At 30.8% G+C, this 21,706-nt stretch overlaps 1 protein-coding gene across 4 annotated transcripts in view; it reads right to left on the bottom strand.

Moving 5' to 3' along the window:
- snu (ABC-type transporter snustorr) overlaps positions 1 to 21,706 on the bottom strand; it is a 133,202-nt gene that overhangs the window by 88,366 nt on the left and 23,130 nt on the right. Inside the window, exon 1 of one of the 4 annotated variants that reach the window (XM_088263761.1) lies at positions 1,445 to 1,650. The exons of the other annotated variants lie outside the window; for them this stretch is intronic. The gene's annotated coding sequence lies outside the window, so the exon portion shown is untranslated. Of the gene's footprint in view, positions 1 to 1,444; positions 1,651 to 21,706 lie in introns of those variants that run through there. 4 annotated transcript variants of the gene reach the window in all.

Genomic DNA, 21,706 nt, shown 5'->3' with positions numbered 1-21,706 from the left:
GTCGAGACGTAAAAAAGGATCGATGATATTAATGATATTTTGACTATAACATTTGTTTTATATTTTCCTGGATTGTTCACATTACTTTGAAGTGAAATCCCAAACGTACATATTCACTATGCGACCGGCAGTATATTTTTTTAAGAATATATACATATATATAAATATTAGAATTTGGCTAGAATGTTACGGTCAATGGAGAGCGCTACAGGACCATGATTACTGACTTCTTCGTGTCTCAGTTGAATGGCATTGATGCGACAGAGCTGTGGTTTCAACAAAATGGCGCAACATGCCACACGTCGGGTTCCACCATCAATTTATTGCGGGAAATTTGAATTCGTATACCTCTTAAAAACACCATACAATATTGGTACCGATAGGAGTGAGAAAAGGAATATCGTATTGATAGAAGAGGGAAGAAAATAGTCACAAATCGATAGTGGTTATGAATTTATTACAACTTTCTTTAAAGTGCTTCATGAAGTGTGCTTGTAATATGGTTATATTATTAAACGGACTGATCGTCTGTGATTATATATTGCAAAATGTTTAGCAGAAAAATATATATAATGCATACTAGCAATCGATTAAATAACTGCATTATTATGTAAGTACTTAGGCATTTCCGTATCTTGGACTAAATAGTAAATAACATTTCAAAACATGCTAAAACATGCTAAAATACTTCAGTTAAAAAGCTTTCATTTATTGACCCTACAGTCGCATTGTGGTAACATCTATCCGTTTTTAATTTTATTTTTTTTGTTTGTTTTTATCTTACATGATATTCGTTTGAAAATGCCATAACTGGGCGAAATAATTGTGATTTTCTTTAATGTGTTTTTTAACAAAAAAAAACTACAATTTAGTAGACCCAAAAAAATTAGTGTATGATTTTAACATTTAAAATATAAATTAAAATAGAATTCTACAAATTAAACGTCAAATCTATTAATAAGTTTTACATGTTAAATTCCACTATCTCTTAAAATCTATTGCGACATCTATTTCGATGCATTTGTTTTAAAATACCGTAGATTTTAAGAAATAGTGGTCTTTACCAAGTAAAACTTTAATGAAAATCAATAAAAAACCTCCAGAAATTACATTATTAAAAACAAGGTTTTTTTCATGCAACGCGATGGAACGGCGCGGCGTTCTGGCACCTTTATTCACGGATTTTTATTTATATTTTAATTTATTTTAAAAAATCAATAAGATTAAACAATGTTTGTGCTTACGTAATTACAACCTATTATATATTTATATAATTCGTCAAAATTATAAAATATGGTATCGTAATGAATAATCAAATGATATTTGTATACTTATATGTATTTTCTTTAGTAAACAGCTTGAAATGAAGTGAGTTCCGGAACCTTTTGTGTTTTAAAATAACACAAAGACAAATAAAATCAATAAAATATGGATTGCTACGTACATTTACGAAGCAAATTGCGAAACTCCAGATATCACTGTTTTGAACTGAGTAAGAACTGTCACTTTTTCTATTAGATATGTAACTTGATTCAACACTTTTGTTATTTTTTTGTTGTGAAAATGTACCACTTTTACCGAGTTCGGCGACTTTCGGGTGTTTCCGTCGCTCTTCGGCGATACGAGCTACACGACGGTCGACCAAGAACTGAAAAGGAAAGAATACGAGAGCCAAGGAACCGATTCCGATCCAAACGAGGCAGGTGTCCGATTATGATGAACAAATTGTGCTTTACTACATAGAAACCATCGAAACGTCAAGCAATCTCTCCACCCTTTGTAAAAAGGTACCGAACCATCCGACTAGCATTGCAACAATCTCATACATATGAGATATAACTTTTGAAAGAGCTTATCCTTTATTTTTTAAATGACCGGCTCAATGCTGTTCAGTTAAACATTTTTCTTGATCTGTTCGCTTAAACATTCCTCAGTCTTGTGGAAGGAAAAAGGTAATAGAGTAAAAAAAATATTTTATTAATATGGTCCGACATTTTTTAATGATATCGTGTTTTTGACTCTTTTAAGTAGATTTTTCCGATGCATCATTATTCGAAGGTAAAAAATAATGGAGATAATAGAGAAAACCACGGATTTGCATTGAGAATTAAAATATTATATGTTAAACCATGTTAATTGAGTGCTTTTGCAAAGATTATGGTATACATATGTATACATATATTTTAAAATAATAATGATAAATGAACAAGTTTTCAATGTAAAATACATCATAATACATGTATGTACACATGTAACTAACTAACCATCACGCCGCTTATCCGCAGGGGTAGGCAGAGAGAATAGAACGCCACACCACTGTTATTGCAAACATTGTTCGCGTCCTCCGCCTTCATGCATCTCCTCATACATACCGGCCGATTATTTCAACTCCTAACCTGACCGCTTTCAAGTATTTAGCATACCTGATCGTGCCAAGTTTTTATCGATCTTCCTCTGCTCCTTTTTCCGACTACATTCGCCTCATAAATTTGTTTTACCGTTCTTTCCTTACTCATTCCTTCCACGTATCCAAACCATCTCAACACACCAATATTATCGATAATACTTATCTCAACTTTGCATTCCTTCCGTATTTCACCATTCGAACATCTATCATACATCGTTTTACCGCACATTCTTCTGAGAGATCGCATTTCGACTGCATTCGGTCTACTTTCATCCTTCTTTTGACAACATGCTTCAATCCATACATTAGGGTTGAAACCAAAGATCTCCTGGCTCCAGAATATACGAAATTGGACGGGGATCAGGACCCTGTTTAGAGCTGCCCAAGACAAGGACAATAACTCTCATGTGATAGTCGTCATCAGGATGGCCTCACATGACACAAACAGAAGAAGAAAATATTATTCCAAATGCATAAATCCCAAATATTGAATATGACCCGAACAAGTACAGATTCGCGAGTTGGTATTGTAGAAGTTTTGGTGCTAGCGCTACCCATAATCACTTTCACTATTACTATACCCGCAACATGATCAGCTGTACACATTACGAGAGAGTATGTAGTATTTCTGTGTGTAATACGGGGTGACCAAACGTTCACCTTTAGCTGGTACATCTTTTTTTTTTTTTTTTTTTTTCTTAAGTTAGCTTATATTAAAACTAATATAAGCTATTATATACATTTACATCATCTTTATATATTTACATTTCCTTACAGTAACTTAGACATTTATTTTTAAATTCTTTCAGACACTTTTCATTCTTCATACATTCAGGCATCTCATCATACATTTTTAAACCCTTATACATTAGCATTCTTTTCTTTTGATATATTAAATATTTTGAAGATAAAATTATTTAATGCGTTTCTGCAACTTGGTCTATTTTTATGTATTAATTTTTAAATTAAATAACTTAATAATTAATAAGTTATTTATATTAATTTTTATGTGTTTTTTTTTTAATAAAATGCAACTTAGTAGACTCGAGAAATCTGTGTTTGATTTAAAAATTGATACATAGATTAAAATGGAGTTCTACAAATTAAACGCCAAATCAATAAATAAAATAACCCGTTTTATTTGCGAAACAAATAATGTTGTATAATATTCTCAAAAATTTTAATATTGAAAGCATGTACTTTGTGGTTAGTCGTTTTTACATATGAATAATAATAATAATAATAAAACCTTTTTCCGCACCCGAATGGTGCATAGGGCACTGTGTCATATAAACGCAGTGTTATCTTGATCGTTTTACACATGAAGGAAAGGTGATCAGCCCTCCGCTTCAGGTACCAGTCCATGGTAATATTTAATAAATAATACAGTGAAAAAAACATTTATTTTTATTTAACCATCCTTGGGAATCGAACCCGGGACCTCCAGAACGGTAGCCGAGCGTGCTAACCATTACACTATGGAGGCGGACATATGAATACATAAAAAAATAAGGCTAAATTCGACCTGTGATTGATTAGTTCAAGTGATCAAGTGATCACCTTACACACTGTGTAACATTCATCAATCCAACCAAGATTAACAATCATTTTATTTAATTGCGAAAAGTTTGTAAATTTATTTATGTTTCCAGTATTAACTTAATTTGGAATTTTATTTTCAGGTTAAAATTTAAATAATTTAATGGTTCTCTGTATATTAATTTTAATAAATCAATCTGTTTTCTCATTATGATTAATAATGATTTACTAACGTTTGGAAATAATGATTGGAAATTTGGAAATTTGTATTTTTTCAATAATTTCAGGTAACCACGTACTTGAAGGTGTAGATGTTACGCACGACCCTACATAATTCGTTTGATATTATATACGTGCTTAGTAATTTATTTACTCATGAAAACAATAATCGTTTTTTTAAATAATTTATGGTCACCACATAGCTACATACAACTCTAGATATTATGCACGTACCTACATAATATGTTTGATATTATGTAGGTGCCTGCATTATGATGTACTTAATCAAGGAGAAAATAATCGGAAAATTGTTCATTTATTATTAGAAATAAACCAATATTTTTAGCTTTTCCACTTTTTTTTATTTGACCAGCGACCGGGTTTCGTCGTTACCGACATCATCAGACTGGTTTTAATCTAATAATAAAAATATAATATTGGTTTTAAATAAAAATAATAATAATATATAAAAATAAAAATAATAATAAAAATAAAAATATTGGTTTTAATCTAATAATATATTAAAAATGCAATTCCATCACGAAGTGTCAGTGGATAATATAAATCTATTATGGAAAATTGTTCATTTAAAAAAATAAAAATAAAATGTGGTCACCACATTGCTACAGGTGTTGATGTTATGCACGTACCCACATATTATGTGGTATTTATGTAGGCGAAGCTTCTTTCGAGCAAACTATGTATTACCTGAGCCTTATACCCAGCTGTTATGATAGTAGATATTACTTTCTGCAAATTGGAGGGCATTGTTACCCGAAAGTACTTTCTCGACTAACAATTGTGAAAATTAATTTGTTTACGCAAAGTCACACCCGTAGTATGAAAGTTAAAATGTCATTAAGGTGAGAAAGCTACATTTGCAGAGTATATTTTGATAACGTGCGATTTAAACACTATTACAGTAATTAAGGAAATTATTTTGTTGGATTTTTTAATTTTAAATAAAGGATACGCACAGTAAAAAAGGTAGATAGCGTTACTTTCCACAGCGAGATTTCTAGTCATCATCCTAAATACATGTTAATATTTTTAAAATTTTTGACATTATTTTCAAACACCGCATGCGGAATGCATCGAAACACGTGTCACAAAGATTTTTTTTTTAAAAGTGGAATGTACCAAGTAACACTCAAATAAAATATAGAAAGATAGCATAAAGTCTTATTTTTTGACATCTCTTCAAATATGAAGAAGAATATTTACATAGCTGGGCAATTACATGGCTGACGACCGTCATAGGCTGGTTTAAGTCACTTTACACACGTGTAACATTCACCAATTCTACCCGTTATTAATTTATTATTAGATTAAAACCAATATTTTTAGCTTTTCCACTTTTTTATTTGACCAGCGACCGGGTTTCGTCGTTACCGACATCATTAGACTGGTGAGAGGCTATACAAATTGTTATGTTATATATAAAAGAAGGCAGGAGTTGATAACCATGATTTGATATAATTTTATGAGAAATTAATTTAATTTGAGTGAATTTAAGTATTGTATGATATTTAAAAAAAAAAATTATAAAGGTTTTTTTGTATTGAAAGCACGATTTTATATAAAATCTTGCTTTCAATACAAAAAAACCTTTATAAAAAAATATTTTAAATATCATACAATACTTAAATTCACTCAAATTAAATTAATTTCTCATAAAATTATATCAAATCATGGTTATCAACTCCTGCCTTATTTTATATATAACATAACAATTTGTATAGCCTCTCACCAGTCTGATGATGTCGGTAACGACGAAACCCAGTCGCTGGTCAAATAAATAAAAAAGTGGAAAAGCTAAAAATATTGGTTTTAATCTAATAATAAATTAAAAATGCAATTCCATCACCAAGTGTCAGTGGATAATATAAATCTACCCATTATTGACAATTACATAACACAGTACTTAAATTCTTGGAAGTTCTATTCTGAACCAATTTTGAAACATTGTTCTTGAATCAGTAGAACTTCATTATAGACGTCCATTGGTGAGAATACAGATTTGTGTACAAGTATTTGGACACACTCAAAATGATGTTAGCATAAAGTCATTGCCGAAGTAATTAATGAGACTTTAAATCTGTTATCACTAATGATACAAATAATAATAATAAAACCCTTATCTACACCCCAATGATGCATAGGGCACTGTGTCATATAAACGCAGTGTTATCTTGATCGTTTACACATGAAGGAAAGGTGATCAGGCCTCCGCTTCAGGTACCAGTCCATGGTAGTATTGAATAAATATTACAGTGAATAAATCACTTATATTTATTTTACCCCCCTTGGGAATCGAACCCGGGACCTCCAGAATGATATAAAACAAAATTCTCATCCTAGTACGAAAACTTCCTTGTAATGAACTTTACGAGAACTTATCTTTATTTATCTCACGATCACAAATCCATTTTTAAGATGTAAGTTGTTTTATGGTTTAAAGATGTATTATTTAGCAACTCATTACATATTCCAGACGAGTAGCAACACTCTACCAGAGACGTTATTTCGGGATGTAATACAATTTACATACCTACAGTTCAATCACTACAGTAAAAATGTTAAAAAAAATATATCTTGTGTGATGGTATATATATATATATATATATATATATATATATATATATATATATATATATATATATATATATATATATATATATAAATATATATATATATATATATATATATTTATACATATAAATGCATATATATATATATATATATATATATATATATATATATATATATATATATATATATATATATATATATATATATATATATATATATATATATATATATATATATATATATATACACACACACATATAAAATATAAATTTACTTGTGTTCCCAAACTCAGGAATGCATCGCATACGACTATTTTTCCTTATCTATGTAGAATTCCCGTGGCTTCTTGGGTCATTATATATATATACATAATATTCTCAATATTATTAATATTTAAAGCATTTACTTTGTGGTTAGTCATTTTTAATTATTTTTTACTTATTTTATTTTTTTTTACAAAAATGTTAATAAAATTAGTATATAACCACTCACCGAGATTTTTACGTCAACCGGTTTCGAGACGTACCCGTCTCTTCGTCAGGACAATCACTAACACAGCATGCAAACAATACTACCCTTCACCACCATAGCACCATTTACACACTCATATATATATATATATATATATATATATATATATATATATATATATATATATATATATATATATATATATATATATATATATATATATATATATATATATATATATATATATATATATATATATATATATATATATATATATATATATATATATATATATATATATATATATATATATATATATATATATATATATATATATATATATATATATATATATATATATATATAACGTGGTAATATTTTTCTTTTGTAAATTGGGTATAAATAATATGTAAAGTGGGTGTATAATAATAAAATAAACAATGTGTTGCTTTGTAATTAAAGAAACGACAATAAAAGTTTATTCTAAATTAATCTTTATAATAATTTTTATATCTATCTATCTATCTATCTGATTCTGACAGTTAATAATATTATCGGAAGTCTTTTGTTTTATTCTGAGCGACGCATGCGACATCTGGTGGTAGAACTGTTTTATGTAGGTACTATTTGTAAGTACTTAATAAAATGTATAGGTAGGTACCTAGTTATTTTATTACATCTCCCCCCTTGGGGATGAAAATTCACAGTAAAATTTTCACTCGTCCTCCGTATCATCTTCTTGTAGTGTAGGGACTGGTATAAGCTTAGTGATATGATAAAGTTTTTTTTTCTTTTTTCCGTTCTTTTTTTTCCTTTCTTTTTTTTGTATTTTTTTTTCTTCTTGACCCTTTTAAAGTAGACACAGTTTTTTTTCAATCCATTTGTTTTTATCTTTTGAATTCCTTCATTTTTATTCTGACCTCTTAAAGTATCTTCTAATCTAACCAAATTTACAACTTTTAATTGTTCATCTGCATTTTCATTCGAGTTTAATACTGGATTCCTGCTTAGACAATCTACTTCTAAATTCTTCTTTCCGGGAGAATATTTTATTTTATCTTTCGTAGAAGTTTTTTTCTACTTTATTTTTATTTTCACTTTTCAAGCACTGTTTCTGTGTTATTTGTATGTCTTCATTTTTATTCTGATCTTTTAAAATATCTTCTAATTTAACCAAATTTACAACTTTTAATTGTTCATTTGCATTTTCCTTCGATTCTAATACTGGATTCCTGCTTACACAATCTGCTTCGAAATTCTTCTTTTCTGGAGTATATTTTATTTTATATTTTGTAGAAATTTTTTTCACATGATTTTTATTTTTAATTTTATCACTAGTTCTTAAATTTCCACGTCTTCTTTGATTATCTTCTAATCGTTTTCTTTGATCATCTTCTAATTTTTCTCTCTCACTCCGAACATATTGTAGTAATTGTTTTAATACATCTAATGTTTCATAATCCATTTCCAATTAACAAAATTGTCGTTTTATAACGTGGTAATATTTTTCTTTTGTAAATTGGGTATAAATAATATGTAAAGTGGGTGTATAATAATAAAATAAACAATGTGTTGCTTTGTAATTAAAGAAACGACAATAAAAGTTTATTCTTAATTAATCTTTATAATAATTTTTATATCTATCTATCTATCTATCTGATTCTGACAGTTGATAATATTATCGGAAGTCTTTTGTTTTATTCTGAGCGACGCATGCGACATCTGGTGGTAGAACTGTTTTATGTAGGTACTATTTGTAAGTACTTAATAAAATGTATAGGTAGGTACCTAGTTATTTTATTACATATATATATATATATATATATATATATATATATATATATATATATATATATATATATATATATATATATATATATATATATATATATATATATATATATATATATATATATATATATATATATATATATATATATATATATATATATATATATATATATATATATATATATATATATATATATATATATATATATATATATATATATATATATATATATATGAAACAGTCCTGGAAACGCTTCATTTTGTGATGTCTTTCAGCTCCTTTATCGCATGCCTTAATCTCGGGAATTGTCTCAAACCTTCTTCATTTCAAAGGTCTTTTGAGTTTGGGGAACAAGATGAAGTCAGAAGGAGCGAGATCAGGTTAGTAGGGTGGGTGGGGAAGAACAGTGATCGAGTGTTTGGCCAAAAACACGCTTTTTCTGATGAATTTTGAAACCTGATTGGGCTGAAGCTGATGAAACAACGCTCCATGAACCATCTCAGAATCTCTTCATGAGTTGTTATTCATCATTCCAAAAACATTTACTACTAATAATCTATCTGATGACAGGGACGAAAGATAAAAGTGGAATATAAACACAATCCTTCGAAGATAAAATGCAATATTTACGTTTTGACCAACATTCAAAAATATTTCACATACTGATAATCATGTAAAAGGAAAAAAATGAGATCGGGAATCGAAAAAGAACTGAAAACTGTAAATATTTCAGGATCCTAAAATGGAAATCACAAAGTTAGTGCATCAAATGTAAATTATATTTTAAAAAAAATACATTAACTTCTCTTATGAACATTTGAAAATTTGAAATTAAAATTGTTTATTTCTATTTTACTGATATATTTTATTTATACATTAGTCACTAACTTCGTTATGTAAAAAAATGTACGTTCTTAAGTGGAAATTTCTGAGGAAAAAACTAGTTTTATTTGTTTTTTTACTCAGTGTGTTTATAGTACCTACTACGCGTATCAAATAAACGATAAAACAGCACAAAATTTGACGCTCGCTACAAATGACGCACTTTCATGTCTGAACATTCGGCGTTTAGTGACTCGATGACGTCACCGTGAAGGATTAATTAAGAAGTAGTTAAGGAGTTAAAAAAATATATAAAAAAAATATTTCCATATATATATTTTTGAAAACAAAACAAAAAATATCCAATATACTTAAACAGACATGTGACCTCTCCGGTGGGTCCGGTGGAATAAATCCTGTGTTTGCGAATATCCCGTTAATGTTTTTCATCAATAAAGTTGAAATTACTATTTTTAAAACATTTTGAGTGTGTCCAAATACTTGTTCACAAAATCTGGATTATCTCCAATTACAGGAAATAACAAGGATTCTAAACTGGTTCATATATATAGAACTTCCAAGAATTTGAGTACTGTAGTATGGTTGTCAATAATGGGTAGAATTGGTGAATGTTACACGTGTGTAAAGTGATCACTTAAACCAGCCTATGACGGTCGTCAGCCCCGTAAATGCCCAGACTTCCATATTCTTCTTCATCTTTGATGAGATGTTAAAAAATAATACTATTTTTAATGTCATATGTGTTTTTAAGATTCAGATAAAATATTGTTTTTTTGACAATATTTTTCAATATGTTTTCCTGTAAATATTATATAAGTAAACGACTCGTTAGTATTTGCTTGGCATAAAATTTATCTGCAGTGCAAAGTTTGAATCTTTTGGTATGATATATGGTATGCGCATGTGAGAAGAATGGAACAATCTAGACTCCCCCACATTGCACTGTACGGCCAACCCCAAGGTATACGACTCCCGGGCAGACCACTATAGTGATGGATCGACAGCTGGGACAGCGACATGGCAAGGTAAATCCCTCTTTAAAAAAGGTCACAAGAGCTACACACCAAGCAGAAAAAGAGAGAAGAAGAATAAGAAATTCTTGATATTTTTATGAGTTCATTGCATATTTGCCTTTGTGATAAAAAAAATTGACAATTGTGATGGTATGGGCATATATGTAGGTCCTATAGGACGCAGAGAACACAAACATGTAGTTAACCAGACAATAGAAGTGGATCTTCCTCGAAAGTTATCTAGAGGAAGACCGAGGAATTCATGGATGCTGCAGAAAGATAACATGATTCCAAGGCATGGCCTAGGTGACGATGTCCAGGACAGAAGGACATATAACCTGAGGACGAGGAGAGCTGACCCCAGCAGTCTAGTCTACAAGGACAATAAGCTGGGATTTGTTTTGACAATAAGTTTTGCGCAAAAAACCATTTCATTCCTTGTGCCAAAGATATATAATTTGCTGACCGTAACCATTAAGAATTCCAGTAGTGATCATGTCTTTAAGAACAGTGTCCGTCGATGGTTGCTTCTCGTTGTAAGGGACAAGGTAGAAAGTGAATTAATTAAAGTCCAGGTGTAATTATTTTTATTGTAAACCCTTTATACTGTACATTGTTATTGTACATATTGTATGTAATGTATAAAATCTAATAATTAAAAAAATTATATTATTTTTTGACATCTCATCAAAGATGAAGAAGAATATGGAAGTCTGGGCATTTACGGGGCTGACGACCGTCATCGGCTGGTTTAAGTGATCACTTTACACACGTGTAACATTCACCAATTCTACCCATTATTGACAACCACACTACTCAAATTCTTGGAAGTTCTATGTATATATATGAACCAATTTAGAAACCTTGTTATATTCTTCTTCATCTTTGATGAGATGTCAAAAAATAATACGAAAATAACTCCTGTAATTGGAGATAATCCAGATTTTGTGAACAAGTATTTGGACATACTCAAAATGTTGTAAAAAAAATGATAATAAAAAAATCATATTAACGTGTAAGTATTTCAGCTCAACACAGGCCATGCCCAAAGAGCCGTAAAACATATAGTAAAAAACAAAAACAAAAAATTGTATCCATGAAATAAATAAATTTAGTCAGGAAAAAGAAGATCGCATATTTGTCTTAATGCAATTTACTAAAGACAAATCTAAAGTTAAATGCATTGTAAGGCAAATGAGGAAAAGAATAATAAAAATGTGCGAAATTTATCTGCTTGTCAAAGCTTTGCCACATTGTTTAAATATTAAGTGACAAATTGCATTGGGTATTGACTGACGACATTTCTTGGAAAACTGAAGGCCTTAAATCATTCAACTTTTAAGGAAATCGCGAACGGATATGAAACGCAACGAAAAAATGACTCGGTTTGCAAAGATATTATAGTTTCCGCGAAGAAGAGAACAGAAAATATAGACTTTAAACTCAGATGAAGGAAGGGAAGATGTTTCCTTGTTCAACTAAATGTGTGCAAAATACAGTGAGTAGTAGTAGTAGTAGTAGTAGCATATATACCAGTTCCAAAAGTTAATACAAAAAGGATGTTCAATACGACGTCAAGATGTGTCGGGTTGTGGTCCCGTGGTTAGTGTCGCGGACTCTCGAGTCGGAGTTTCTCGGTGCGAACCCACTCTACCACAATTTTATACCTATTTCCAATAATGACCCGCTTAGATTCACAGAAACAATAAGAAATTAAAGTATTATATTATATTTTTGTTAATAATAAAAACACAAATATTTCTTTTTTTATAAATAACAGGCAGATTGGTGAACGTTACACAACCGTATAAAGTGATCAATTAATTACAGTCCGTCCACACTTACCGAGAAAAACGTCTAAAAAGACCCTGGCTATTATGCGAACAGTTAAAGTTCCGGTATTGTCATTTCGATTTCCGGTTTGCGAGGAACCCGATCGGTTTTGTCAACGCATCTATTTTAAATGGGTTTAAAGGAAGTGTAGTTACTTTTAATGCTGACTATATTGTCATTCTTCTTCCTATGGTCCCCCCGACGTTGGCAATCACTCTGGAGAAGGGTTCTCTATCTTGGACCTGGAACAGCTTCCCCACATGTCGCATCCAAACTCCGTTCAAGAACGTCTTATATCAAAAACCGTCAATTTTCAGTTGTGCATGTTTTTGGAATCCTCAGAAAATGTACTATATCCCAGCAAAAGAGGCGTATTTTTAACTTAATATTTACCCGCTACAGGGCAGAAAGTGTTGTTTTTATATATTGAAGAAAAGGTATTGATCAATAATTTTTTTTAATGTACTAAATATTTTTAAATGGAGAAAAAACCTTCAGGTTTTATCTAAAAAGATTTGTTGTACATTTAAAAGTTCAATAAGTGGCTTGATATTTATTTTTAATACATATTTTTAATTTTAATATTATGTTTTTAAACATTAAAAACATTCTCCTGAAAAAATCAAGTTTTTTGATTTATGACGTTCTTGAAAGGAGTGAGCGAGATGTCAAAGATTGGACTACATGACTCCCCAGTGTGCAGATTTTGTATGGAGGATAACGAAACACCAATCCACATTCTCTACAATTGTGACGCACTCGCAAACGAAGTCACATCCTTGGAGGACCTCTACTGGACTCCGAGAAGGTGAAGCTTTTTTTTAGACAAAAACACTCCATTTTGAATTACCTAACGTCCAAGTCACTCTGAAATCTAGCTACGGCTTATGCAACACCGCTTATCATGACCCTACTCAGGCTTCAACTTTTTAAGTTTCATAGCCTATGTCCACTCGTGAGTGGATTTATTCTTTATGTTTAAAGTTACTATAATTTTATTTATTGTTTCGGCATTAACTTTGTGGTAAGACATGTTACAATAATTAAAGAAAACACTTCGTTTTTTACCACTTGAGTTTAATTATAGACTACATGTTTCAGAAGCTAAACTTCCATCATTCAGGTCTGTATAATAATAATATTATAATAATATTGTATATTATACAGACATTATTGTATATTATTGTATATGTCTGTATAATATTGTATATTATACAGACCTGAATGATGGAAGTTTAGCTTCTGAAACATGTAGTCTATAATTAAACTCAAGTGGTAAAAAACGAAGTGTTTTCTTTAATTATTACTATAATTTCATGTAATTCAAGAGTGAAAATTCTAGGAGAAGGTGAAGCTCTTACCACCAAGACAGGTCGTAAGCTAGAAGGGTTAGAAGAATATGCGGATAGGAGGAAAGGGGCAAAATTTGGTCTATAATGTATTTTAGGGAATTTTCGTGACAAGGTCAAATATTAACGGAATGTCTGAATACGGATAATAGTCATAGGCTTATAAATGTAATTAATTAATGAAGTGTAATTTAACAAATAAACAAGGTAGGAGCAGTCTGAAAGAAGACGTACTTTGCTATTAATTACGATATTATATAAATACCGATCGATTATGTGTAATTAATAGTTTGCTATAGGTTTAATAGTCCATATATATTACTGCTTGACCTTCCGCCTGCACGGAGAGGTCACCTGGAATTTCCTGTTGTCAAGCCATACTATGCATCGAGATTAAACGTAAATGACGATCTTTTTGCCAAGATGCAAGTTGTACTTTAGAATTCAAAGTTTAGATTAAATGCCCCGTAGATGCCCAGACTTCTATATTCTTCTTTATGTATGTTGAGATGTCAAAAAAACAATTTACTACTTTTATTTTGTAATTAGCATGAAAATACCTGATCCTTATGCACTTGGCATAGCTGAATTCAGAAACGAAAGTAAAAAAATGTAGCACGTCAGATTTTTTCAACTCAGCGTCGCTACAACGCATGTCGGAGATAATTTGGTCCATGTAGGTTACGACCCAGCGTCTTCTGTAGTTTGTGCCTTCGCAAATGCCCTACGCAATCATATGAAGCCATTTTGACTTTATTAAATACAATATAACTTCCAATACGTTTTTTGTAACGTCCGATTTGATTTTTAGGCGTTCAATTTGGTTTGTTAAACGTCCAATTTGAAAAACCAGTATCACAACATAAGATACAAATAGTGTAACTATGTTATGGTCGAAAAGTGAACGACCGCGACCCTGTTTCGGCGGTGACCTTCTGTGTGACACTAGAACAGAACAAAAAATATTGAAAACTCATTCATAATAACCAAGTGTAATGACGTGTCCCTCGAGGTACGAAAACCCGTATTTTATTTCTATTTTACCCGGGCTTATGACCTGGCATAATCCGGGCGGGATAATCGATATACCGCAACTTAATTGATTTTTTTTTTACTTAAAATACTGTAAAATAAAAACTTTTTTTAAAACAATAAAAAAACGAATAAATCTATAAAGATGAACATTTTATTTTCATATATTATAGAAAAAAAAGAAGAATTGTTTTTGAAAGTTTTTTGATATGTGACGTTGTTGAAAGGAGTGAGCGATATGTTATTTTGATCCGGGGTTACATTGAATAAATATTAGAGTTATTATATGCACACACACACACATATATATATATATATATATATATATATATATATATATATATATATATATATATATATATATATATATATATATATATATATATATATATATATATATATATATATATATATATATATTGCACTTTGGAATGTCCTTTTATTCAGCATTACATAGTCATTTTACTCATTTTAACTGTTTCCTGCTTTATTTAAATAATCAAGTCACCATTACTTGCCAATAAATGTAGGTCAGTGTATCTATATCGACTTCTTTGATTAGCAAACGTAACGATGATACATCACATAACTGATTTTATTTTATTTCGGAAATAGCATCGCTTCAGCGACTTCGTAGTAACTACTGTAGGACTTGGCTATAACGCACATTCGGATATACAGAAGGTTAATTTTGCCATTTTTGTTTTAAGCCGTCCAAAACTAACTAACTCACCATGACACCGCTTAGGCAGAGAGCATGGAACGCCACACAGCTCTGTATTTGTAAACATTCTTAACATTCATTGATATACAGAGGGTTTTTTATTGCCATTTTTGTTTCTAGCCGTCCAAAACTACTAACTAACAAACTAACCATCACGCCGCTTTCCCGCAGGGGTAGGCAGAGATAATAGAACGCCACACCACTGTGTCTTGTAATCATTCTTAGCCTCTTCCACATTAATGGATATACAGAGGGTCTTTTTTGCCATTTTTATTTTCAGGCGTCCAAATCTAACTAACTAACTAACCATTACACCGCTTACCCGCAAGGGTAGGCAGAGATAATGGGTACACCACACCATTTTGTCCTTGTAGACATTATTCGCCTCTTCCACATTCATGCAACTCTTTGTACATGCCCGCCGATCATTTCATTCGGCTCTCGGGAGGCATGTGGAGTACGTGGCCAAGCCAACTGAATCGCCTTTTCTTGACGACAGTCGTGACCAAGATTTGCTGCGTCCTGCGCCTTATCTCTTCATTCCTCACAAAGTCAAACTAGCTAGTGTTAGTTATTTTTCACAGATGTTTTCATCTTCTGGTGCAAATTAAAACTAACGAACAAAAATATATTTAGGTGTATATATAGGTTAAAAAATATAGGGAGGGGGGTTAATAATAGTGACGTATTTTGAAACAGTATATTATTAATTAATGTTTTATCTGAATTTAAATTTTTATGTATTTCTAAATTTTCTAAATTATTAATGACTAAATAAAAATAAATTTCATTAAAGTGGTATATTCAAGTGTTTAATTTTAATAAAATAATCATGTCATTCCACAAAGTTAATGCCGAATCAATAAATAATATGTCCGCCTCTGTAGTGTAATGGTCAGCACGCTCGGCTACCGTTCTGGAGGTCCCGGGTTCGATTCCCAAGGGGGGTAAAATAAATATTAGTGATTTTTTCACTGTCATATTTATTCAATATTACCCTGGACTGGTACCTGAAGCGGAGGGCTGATCACCTTTCCTTCATGTGTAAAACGATCAAAATTACACTGCGTCTATGACGCAGTGCCCTATGCACCATTGGGGTGCGGATAAGGGTTTTATTATTATTATTAATGTTATTTATTCTTTCTTTTAAGCTTTTGAGAAGAACAAAGCCCCGTTTTCTGGCAAATAATGACGTCATCGCGAAACAAGAGAAGTCGATAAATGTTCAGTTCGCAATGGCATCCAATTGCATACAAAAATTGCAATCTCGTTGCAACACTGTTCCATTGCGTGTACACACGACTTGCGTGTAATTACTTACGCGTGTGTATGTGACTCGTGGGTGCATGTATGTGCCTTCAGACACTCGTGTGTTATTGCATTATGTTTGGAGACATGGCAAGTGTTGTATACATATACAAGTTAATTCATCATACTTGCAGAAGCTGGTTACCTCAAGACTGGGTGACCATGTTAACAAAATCACTGGGACAATTTGTTATCAATTATTAGAGTATATAAGAAAGGAGAGATTAGAAGAAAGACGTCGTATCGCCATAGCCAAAAGTGCCGTGTCTAAGGTAGACAACATCTGGAATAACCGGGGTGTGAGTAACAACACCAAGATAAAGCTTGTGAGGAGTTTGGTCCACTCCATTTTCTCAATGCTGCTGAAACATGGACCATAAAAACAGCAGAAAGGAGGAAATTGACGCTTTCGAAATGTGGTGTTGGAGGCGCTTGCTCCTAATTCCATAGATAGCTAGACGCACCAACGATTCCATTCGGCCGAGCGTACTGACCATTACACTACGGAATCGGGTTATTTATTTCCACATATCGCTCACTCCTTTCAAAAACGTCATATATCAAAAATCGTCAATTTTCAGTTGTGCGTGTTTTTGGAATACCCAGAAAATGTACTATATCCCAGCAAAAGAGGCATTTTTTTAAACTTAATATTTACCCGCTTCAGGGCAGAAAATGTTGTTTTTACATTTTGAAGAAAAGGTATTGTTTAATATTTTTTTAAATGTACTAAATATTTTTCAAATGTAGAAAAAACTTTTAGGTTTTTCGTAAAAAGATCTGTTGCACAGTAAAAAGTTCAATAAGTGGCTTGATATTTATTTTTTGGCTTGATATTTTTAATACATTTTGTTATATTTTTAAACTTTAAAAACATTCTCCTGAAAAAAAAAGTTTTTTGATTTACGACGTTCTTGAAAGGAGTGAGCGATATATGTCCACGAAGAGTTGAGTGCGTGGTCACCCTGGGCGGCGATGGTGTGCACACGGAAAGTAACACTACGTGACGTAACGTCACGCAGTTTGGGCGACCTGAAGTGTACCAGGCCTTACGTCATGATGGCTCTTAGTATCAAAGTGCTGTGGAGCTTAGTAGAGCAGCTGGACTCATTTACATACACTCCGAAATATCCCATAGATTCGCTTCGGGATTATAGACTTAGCGGGCAAGCAAGGCGTGACGTTTTCTAGCTATAAATGTTACCAATAATAGTGACATTCTACCAACATATGAGATTACAAATATAATGCTTCAAATAATGTTTTAAATGATTCACAGTAACACCGAACTGTTTTTCGATGGAGAAATTCATCATTATAATACACCAGAACATAATAAAATACATGTGGAGTCGATAAACACATCTTAGTTCGGAGTAAGGTCTTAGCAATATATTGCCTATACCCAAATTAACCAGCTGCCTGACATATATAAAATAAAAGTTTTGTACTGACATTTCTTGGTGGAACTTCATTTTAAAGAATAAAATAACAACTACTTATATGCTTTTTCATAAACATTTTTTTTTTCATGCATTCAATTTAAATTGTTTTTTTTCAGAAAAAAATATTTAAAATTATGGTTTTCAACCTCTGCCTTTTTGTGTATATAACATAGAATTTTGTCTAGTCTCACACCAGTCAGACGATGTTGGTTACGACGAAATCCTGTCACTGGTCAAATAAAATTTTCATACGTGGAAGTTGTTATTTTAGTATATGAAATGTAATTCCACAAAGGAATGTCAGAACAACACTTGTCCTCCCTAAAATAAATGATTTCATAAATATTGCATTTTCTTTTTCAAGATTTACGCCAGCGCAGTTTCCAATTTGATAAACAAACAACATTTGAGGTAAAATGCGTTTTGTATTGCAAGCCGACGGAAGTGTTCGTGTTGCAAGTTGCAGCCGATCAAAATTATGTTTTAATTATTGCTTCAATTAACTGTGCCACGCAGGACCGTAGCAAGATGATAATTCGCCAACCTCTGCGCCACATAATTTTCCTTTAGTATTATGACTTTATATATTATATATAATTTGAGTAAAAAACTACGGTAAAATATATATCTTTTACGACATTTTTCAACAATCTTCAAAGTCCATAGAAGATATACAAGCGATAGCAAGAAATCGGAAAAATGTCAAATGGAAAAGCTTTGTTGTTACGATAGTGACGCAAATATTTTGTTGACGGTAAAATAAAAATAAAATAAAGAATGGTTTTTATTTCATTAAACACATAAAACATTTTTTAACTCGATAGAATAAGAATAGGACCAGACTAAAACGTGACCAAAATTTAGTATCATTTTGTTTATTGATTCTAGAAAAATAACGGTTTATCTATTTTGAACAAATATGTTTACTTTGCAGGGGGTCCCAACATTTCAAAGATAAATAAGCTTTTGCCGTATTTATTTGCCCTTTATATATATATATTTCGATTACCTGAATTAATTCTGAAAAACCTAGTTTTACTAAGATTGTTATATATTTTTCTCTAAAATGAACATTGGCAATAAATAATTGTTTTGTTTTTTAGAGCCGTGTTAAATACATCGTATAGCTTAAATTGACGAGTAGTAAAATAAGGTTTTTTCCTTTTATTTTTGACCATGAAAATAGCTCATAAAAAATCAGTGCGATATCAATTCACGGATGTAATATACTCTTTAAATAAAATATTTAATTATTCGTTATATAAAATGATATATAATCATGACTGGGTACGGTCCTGGTATTATATAACTGTTGATATAAAAGACTGGTTAAGTAGGTTCGTTGGAAACAGCCGATTTTCCTTTCAAATAAAAGCGAAAACTAGTTTAGTTATGTCATGGTTTTTTTTTCAAATATTTCATATATAATATCGTACACGTTCAGGAAAACTTCACAAAATGCAAAATTGCTCTTTGAGTTAAATAAACAGATTTGTTCTTTTTCTTCTAGTATCTTGTTCGGTCACGCCAGACGTTGGCGAACGGCATAATGAAGGAATATAGGACTCCTCATTTATTCCAGTCTAGTCACGTACATTGCGCAATCGATAGATTTATTTTTTTAATATTTAAAAAAAATATTTATTAGTTGCCTTAAAAAAATCCTTGCCTATTATGTACAAGGATTTATAGCACTTAGTTTGCATACTTAGTTTATGTCTTAAAAATTATAGTGGGTGTGTATAGTTCACAATAAATAAATAAAATTGATCCCTAAAAAATAAAACAAAAAAAAATCAACAATACGCAATGGATTCAATATCTTATATCAATTAAGATCTGTCACATTTATTTATTTCGAATAAAAACTTATTTTCAATACGAAAGTAGCATTTTGAAATATTACATGGGTTTAAAGATAATTAAGTTCCAATTTATCGTATATTAGGTCTGTATTAATTATCCTTCAAATAATGTTTAAAATATTATAAAATATTGTAAATATTCTATAAAAAACCCGGCTAAAATTTGGTCATTCGAAAATTTTTAATCATTTTACCTCCATATTCTTCTTCATCTATGTTAAAGCCCTACATATATTTAATAGCAACTTCACCTTCTTTAAACCCAGGGAAAATTTGAGGAATAAAAAAAATATAAATAAATATATTTCTTTTATGAATTTTCTAAATAAAGTCAAAAATTAATGTTTGTACATTTTTTTAAATCACACGTGAAGGTACGACCGACCAATTGCGTGACCATCCGCGTTCTGAAATTGAATTTAGAGAATTCAAAAGTCAAAAAAGTGAGAATTTGCTAATTTGGAGCAAGATGAACGATATTCCTTCGTTGTATCCCTACCCCGAAATCATATCGAAAGTTTTGCTACTAACCGTGCGTTGACATATTTATTCTTATACAACTGAAAGATTGAATAAGAACAGAAGAGTATTAAAATACGTTAACGAATTCGATAAACCGTCCGTGTTATTTTTTATGAACATTTTCATGCTTTGAAATACAATATTGAAATCCTTTAAATTCTATCCTAAATCTTTTATTTTATAAATATTTCTATGATTAAAGAAAACACTTCGTTTTTTACCACTTGAGTTTTATTATAGAGTACATGTTTCAGAAGTTAAACTTCCATCATTCAGGTCTGTATAGTAACTTCTGAAACATGTAGTCTATAATAAAACTCAAGTGGTAAAAAACGAAGTGTTTTCTTTAATCATTGCAACATGTCTTACCACAAAGTTAATGCCGAAACAATAAATAAAATAAATACTTACTAGTTACAAAAATATTTATTTTATTTTTATTAAAAATGATTTTATTATTTATTAAAATGTCTACTTATTCGCAACCCCAATGGTGCATAGGGCACTGAATAACGCAATGTTATCTTGATAGTTAACACATGATGGAAAGGTGATCAACCCACCGCTTCAGGTACCGGTCCAGGGTAATATTGAATAAATATTAACCTAGACTGGTATAAAAATTTACTTTGATATTTATGTTATAAACATACAAGTATTATATTTTTCACACGTACACGACATGAGCAAATAAACTGAATAAATAAGATGTGTAAAATGTTGCAGTTTTAAAAAAACAGGGGGTTTTT

This window comes from Brachycentrus maculatus, unplaced genomic scaffold, assembly GCF_059751285.1.
Source record: "Brachycentrus maculatus isolate JH-2025_06_01 unplaced genomic scaffold, ASM5975128v1 h1tg000203l, whole genome shotgun sequence".
Lineage (NCBI taxonomy): Eukaryota > Metazoa > Arthropoda > Insecta > Trichoptera > Brachycentridae > Brachycentrus > Brachycentrus maculatus.
The sequence above is the reverse complement of the archived record's forward strand: the minus strand, read 5'-3'. Positions and strand labels throughout refer to the sequence as shown.